The sequence below is a fragment of the Schistocerca gregaria genome, chromosome 2, assembly GCF_023897955.1.
Source record: "Schistocerca gregaria isolate iqSchGreg1 chromosome 2, iqSchGreg1.2, whole genome shotgun sequence".
NCBI classification, from domain to species: Eukaryota; Metazoa; Arthropoda; class Insecta; order Orthoptera; family Acrididae; genus Schistocerca; species Schistocerca gregaria.
This window is the reverse complement of record NC_064921.1, coordinates 821,939,184-821,946,460: the sequence shown is the minus strand read 5'-3', so window position 1 is coordinate 821,946,460 and position 7,277 is coordinate 821,939,184.

The window sequence follows — 7,277 nt, the reverse complement described above, 5'->3', positions numbered from 1 at the left end:
TAAGTACCCGGACTTGGTAGACTGGTCTCAGGGAATAGGAAGATACTTTTCTTCCAGCTGCTATGGAGAAATTTTCTCTCGCAGCAACATTGACCTCTGCTGGTGCGAAGATGATGTGGAGAAAATTATTCTCGCATCAGTTCCGGACAATGTCTAGTCAGCCCGGCAGTGTTGTTGGTGGCCCAGTTCCAGGACAAGCTGGTTGCAGGTTTGACCCAACTTCTCGTAGAACGAGCCATAGGAGCAGATGTGCAGAGTGTTTCATAGTGTCGTTGTTGGTTGGTTTTCTTGTCATATGAGAGACTTCAATTAAAACTAGATAATGAGTGCCAATTATCCTCCCTCCATTAGGGGTGAACAACATAACTTACAGAGAGGAATGGTGTGTGTGTGTGTGGAAGGGGGTGGAGGGGGGGTGGAGGGCTGTACTACTTTACACACAGTTTGAACATTTCATTACAAATTTATTTGAGAATACAAAAACATTAACCTGAAGACAATCTTCATTACTAAATTTTTGCTCTGTTTAAATATCACAACGCAATCATTCAACTGGTAAACAACACTCATAAGATTTAATGTCTGCAGAATTAAAGTCTGCTGCAAGTCAAGACACAGTTACCAAAACACAAGCTCATTTAAACATTGTTGTCGGCATCGTGTTGTCGTTGTGTCTTCTCGGGGATTCTGACCTACGCGTACTGTAGCTTATAGCAGACTGACTGCCTTACCTATTTCATTATTGGATATGCTGGTTCTTGTACTTCTCTTCTCGCAGGTCATCTTGTTGCATCCCTTGCTTGTTTTTCTTGCTGTTGTTGCGTGGGGTGCTCGTAACTAATGAAGCAGAAGGTCCGACCACCTCGTAGTCGTTCGCCGGTGCACCTGGTTGCCCAGGCTACTGACGAGACAGTTTTCCGAGTTACGCGCTTACGCGCAAAATTTCCTCGCAAGTTGCCCGAACAGATCTCTTAGCATCGGAATTCACGCAATCCTGTGAAGCTGTCCATCAATATTTATTATTTCAGACATTTAGGACAATATTTATCAATTCTGTAAGACTTCTTGTTCAGTACAATTACTAAAATCTTTAAATAAATTCTTGTAACACATCCAGTCATTACAAAATTGTCAGACATGCTCCCAGATCTACACTATAGCCTCCAATAAAACAAATGTGAGCAAATTCTGACTGCCGTCTTATATGGTGTACTGCAACGAGGCAGATTGAACCTTCAATAGCATTCAGTTCCCTTACTCTAATACGGTAAGTAATCCATCAACAACAAATGGAAAGCAGGTTAACATTTAGAAGGGCACTCTCAAAACGGACATATATTAATACCACGGAAAGCAGTAACTACTGCAACCTACATCCTTCTGAATCTGCTTAGGGTATTCATCTCTTGGTCTCCCTGTGATTTTTATCCTCCTAGGACTTTTGGATGGAGGAGGTGGACAGAGAGGTGGAGAAAATAGAGACAGAGAATAAGGAAGAGGAAAAGGACAGAGAGAGATGATTAAGGCAGAGATGAAATAGTAGAGGAATGGTACAAATACATATCAGGGAAATGCTGGGTACTCATCATTTAAACATACGTAAAGTTGCTGTTATTAGTCAATTAATCGTTTGCTGACACACAAGACAACAACACTTCGTCATGCAATTAATTACAGGGTCACAACTCTGGGGTCGGTGAGGGTGGCAGTAGTCTCGAAAAGAGAACAGTCGACACGAAGTCGAATGGTGCCGACTTCCACCGGTCAGAATTTTTTTTTTTTTGGGGGGGGGGGGGGGGTGAGAACAGCATCCAACTAATCATGGCCTTTCTACAGCTAGTATATTGTAGGTGTGTAACGTGTAGGTTTCTGATTAATAATAATATCAGTACATATGCGGCCCCAGGTGCCACCTGTGAAGGAAATGATTCCTGGAGATTGACTATGACCGTGAAGCTGTAATCAGAAATGGTTTAAAGAAAAACTACATGAAATAAATTAATATTGTGTAAACCCCACGAACCCGTTTTACTTCCGGAAACTTCAAAAGCACACCTCTATATGAGAAGTTTCCCGACCCTGTTAAAATACTGATAATAAAATCCTTTGATGTTGGAAAACAGTAAAACAATCTGAAGATAATTTGATAAATAATGACACAATGTACTGTAGCTTTGCTTACCAGTAATAGTTAAACCCTGATCAATATACATCTAAACATGAATGAATGGAAATATTACATTAAGATCGCGTACTATGACAGTTGTCGGATTCAAAGTTTCTTCTAATACGCTAACTTGAACCAATGGCGAATAAGCTACATCTTTGTAATTGGTCGGTGTAAATAACTTCAATGGCAGATGCCTCACCTTACACTTCTGGCCACATTTCGCCAATGCAACACATAAATTCTCCTGTCTAAATTACTGTATATACACATCGAAGCACACCCTTCCAAAAGACACGTACAATGCATGCATATTTGTTTACAAATGTGGCAGTATACATGTAATGTGTTACGACAGCAAAAGGAACCTGTGACCACTGAAGGCAGTGTCACAAGTTCCTCCAAAAATCATACAAATGTAATACTTACTAATGTAAATCCACCCGATGATGGAGGTTTAAACCTTCTAAATGCGTCGTGGAAATAAATAAAACGGTGACTGGTAACAGTGACATTTTTGTTTCATTTAATTTCTGTAACAGTCACGGTAAAGCGTAACCTAAAAATGTTCACATTTAAAGTGCATGCAACGACTATTACAAATACACTGAAAAGCGAAACCAAATAGATGATGGGAGTTACTGCTGTTAGTGATCGAGTCAACGATCATTAAAGGTGAACAATCTTTACAATACATTACTTTTAATTACAGACATTAGTCTGTTACAGAGCATAAAGCAATTAAATTGCTTACAATTGTGTTTCTCGAAGTGGGGAACATTTTTTGAGTTTTATCTATTTCGGTAGGTCGTGCTGTGGCGACGGCGGTGTAAGCAATGTGAAGTTGCTGATATGACTATTGTAAGTTCATCCAGTCATGTCCTTGGCATTAAAATATCCTCGTTCTTTTCATGCTGTTTTGGGTGGCAGTGGTAATAAGTGATGTAGCATCCATTTGTCGTAGGCCGGAGCAAAGTAACTACTGCTGTAGCACCTGAAGGTGGTATTAGTTCACCTGCAACTTTCACAGGGGATATTTTGGCACAGTCCACATCGTGTTTAAATTAACCTTCCACTTGCTATACTTTCCCAGTCTACCGTTAACAGTCACGGTTGACAGTAACACTTTTCTCACGAAATCAGTCACTAATATAGCAAAACAGTTCACAGTTTCCACATTGGCAGTTAGTGTTTTAGCACATGTCATATATCGTAGTCAAGAAAAGGCGCAATATAAAATTCACAATTTATGTAATGCTGCTCAATTCTAAACCGACGACTATACTGTCTGTTCACGAGTGCATTGTCACTGCCACACTCATCGTTCTCCAAAACCAACAGCGTTTGCATAATACAACGTCCGTTTAGAACATCCACCATAAAGTCAGATTTTAAACATGTGTAACACAAGAATGTCCGGTAGATGCACACACACTCCATGTGGTACACTATATAGCCAAATGAAAATATCCTACGTCATCAGAAACATATCTATGGAGTACAAGGTAGTAAAAGAAAGAAATAAGTTATATATCGTTGTTAGTCATGGCATCACACACCCCACAATGCCAGTATTGGCTCTTCTACAGAAAAGTATGACGACCACTAAAACAGAATTAACTACCGCCCAACAATGTAAGTATTGGCTCTTAAAGAGAAATGTTTGCGACCACTCATCTAGAATTAAGTAAAGGAAGAATCTTGAGGAAATGTAATTCATTCACGAAGCGAGTACCTTACAAAACACTCTTAAGCTTACTCGCGAGTTCTGCTCATCAGTCTAAGATCCTTACCAAGTTGGGTCAACAGACCAGGTAGAGCCAGTAAGGAGCAGTGCGTTAAGTATACGAGAGAGCATTGCAGAGATGCTAAACAAACGCCAGTGCCAGACATTGCAGGATAGCCGTTGTTTATTTATTCCATGTTGCTAACATTCCAAAATTAATCGCATCTGCCCTTAGAATATTCCCTGAAAATTTGTATTTTAGACTTCATTGTTATTACTCTTTGAACATGGTTATGGTCTCGTTAAAATAAGTGTACCTTTCCAATTATATGGCCGTGTTTGGTTCAGTTGATAGTGCATGCATGTAATATCAACAGGTCAGTTATGGCAAAAGCCTCGCCACTCTTGTTGTTATTGTAGTGATCTTCAATCTGATGGCAGGTTTGATGCAGTTCCCCACACTAGTCAATGTTGTGCAAGTCTTTTCATCTCTGCGTGATTACTCCAATCTATGAACCTGCTACCTCTATTTTAAATAAAGCGTCTACTATTCCAACCGTCTCTACCTGTCCTACCATCATGAATCTCGATGCTACCACTTCCCATTACCACATCTGTTTCGTCGTCAATATATTGCTCGCGATCGAAATTTCTAATCCCTTGTAGACTTCAGTTAAGATACACAGACTGATTATTACTCCTTCCAGAAGCATTCTCATCACTATTATCTAATTCCAATAACTGTAATAAATTCTGACAACCTAAGTCATCTTTCACTCAAGCAGCTAGAATAATTTGGTGTAAATGTGACAAAAGTTTCATTACACAGATACGAATCGACGTAGCGAGACTATAAGGACTCTATAAGAATTGATTTTTCAATAACATATGTTCAAATACCCCCCCCCCCCCCCCATGTACCATGGACCTTGCCGTTGGTGGGGAGGCTTGCGTGCCTCAGCGATACAGATGGCCGTACCGTAGGTGCAACCACAACGGAGGGGTATCTGTTGAGAGGCCAGACAAACGTGTGGTTCCTGAAGAGGGGCAGCAGCCTTTTCAGTAGTTGCAGGGGCAACAGTCTGGATGATTGACTGATCTGGCCTTACAACATTAACCAAAACGGCCTTGCTGTGCTGGTACTGCGAACGGCTGAAAGCAAGGGGAAACTACAGCCGTAATTTTTCCCGAGGACATGCAGCTTTACTGTATGATTAAATGATGATGGCATCCTCTTGAGTAAAATATTCCGGAGGTAAAATAGTGCCCCAATCGGATCTCCGGGCGGGGACTACTCAGGAGTATGTCGTTATCAGGAGAAAGAAAACTGGCGTTCTACGGATCGGAGCGTGGAATGTCAGATCCCTTAATCGGGCTGGTAGGTTAGAAAATTTAAAGAGGGAAATGGATAGGTTAAAGTTAGATATAGTGGGAATTAGTGAAGTTCGGTGGCAGGAGGAACAAAACTTCTGGTCAGGTGACTACAGGGTTATAAACACAAAATCAAATAGGGGTAATGCAGGAGTATGTTTAAGAATGAATAGGAAAATAGGAATGCGGGTAAGCTACTACAAACAACATAGTGAACGCATTATTGTGGCCAAGATAGATACGAAGCCCACACCTACTACAGTAGTACAAGTTTATATGTCAACTAGCTCTGCAGATAACGAAGAAAATGAAGAAATGTACGATGGAATAAAAGAAATTATTCAGATAGTGAAGGGAGACGAAAATTTGATAGTAATGGGTGACTGGAATTCGAGTGTAGGAAAAGGGAGACAAGGAAACATAGTAGGTGAATATGGATTGGGGCTAAGAAATGAAAGAGGAAGCCGCCTTGTAGAATTTTGTACAGAGCACAACTTAATCATAGGTAACACTTGGTTTAAGAATCATGAAAGAAGGTTGTATACGTGGAAGAACCCTGGAGATACTAAAAGGTATCAGATAGATTATATAATGGTAAAACAGAGATTTAGGAACCAGGTTTTAAGTTGTAAGACATTTCCAGGGGCAGATGTGGACTCTGACCACAATCTATTGGTTATGACATGTAGATTAAAACTGAAGAAACTGCAAAAATGTGGGAAATTAAGGAGATGGGACCTGGATAAACTGAAAGAACCAGAGGTTGTACAGAGTTTCAGGGAGAGCAAAGGGAACAATTGACAGGAATAGGGGAAAGAAATACAGTAGAAGAAGAATGGGTAGCTCTGAGGGATGAAGTAGTGAAGGCAGCAGAGGATCAAGTAGGTAAAAAGACGAGGGCTAGTAGAACTCCTTGGGTAACAGAAGAAATATTGAATTTAATTGATGAAAGGAGAAAATATAAAAATGCAGTAAATGAAGCAGGCAAAAAGGAATACAAACGTCTCAAAAATGAGATGGACAGGAAGTGCAAAATGGCTAAACAGGGATGGCTAGAGGACAAATGTAAGGATGTAGAAGCTTATCTCACTAGGGTTAAGGTAGATACTGCCTACAGGAAAATTAAAGAGACCTTTGGAGAAAAGAGAACCACGTGTATGAATATCAAGAGCTCAGATGGCAACCCAGTTCTAAGCAAAGAAGGGAAGGCAGAAAGATGGAAGGAGTATATAGAAGGTTTATACAAGGGTGATGTACTTGAGGACAATATTATGGAAATGGAAGAGGATGTAGATGAAGACGAAATGGGAGATACGATACTGCGTGAAGAGTTTGACAGAGCACTGAAAGACCTGAGTCGAAACAAGGCCCCCGGAGTAGACAACATTCCATTAGAACTACTGACGGCCTTGGGAGAGCCAGTCATGACAAAACTCTACCAGCTGGTGAGCAAGATGTATGAGACAGGCGAAATACCCTCAGACTTCAAGAAGAATATAATAATTCCAATCCCAAAGAAAGCAGGTGCTAACAGATGTGAAAATTACCCAACTATCAGTTTAATAAGTCACAGCTGCAAAATACTAACGCGAATTCTTTACAGACGAATGGAAAAACTGGTAGATGCGGACCTCGGGGAGGATCAGTTTGGATTCCGTCGAAATGTTGGAACACGTGAGGCAATACTGACCTTACGACTTATATTATAAGAAAGATTAAGAAAAGGCAAACCTACGTTTCTAGCATTTGTAGACTTAGAGAAAGCTTCTGACAATGTTGACTGGAATACTCTTTTTAAAATTCTAAAGGTAGCAGGGGTAAAATACAGGGAGCGAAAGGGTATTTACAATTTGTACAGAAACCAGATGGCAGTCATAAGAGTCGAGGGGCAGGAAAGGGAAGCAGTGGTTGGGAAAGGAGTGAGACAGGGTTGTAGCCTATCCCCGATGTTATTCAATCTGTATATTGAGCAAGCAGTAAAGGAAACAAAAGAAAAATTTGGAATAGGTATTA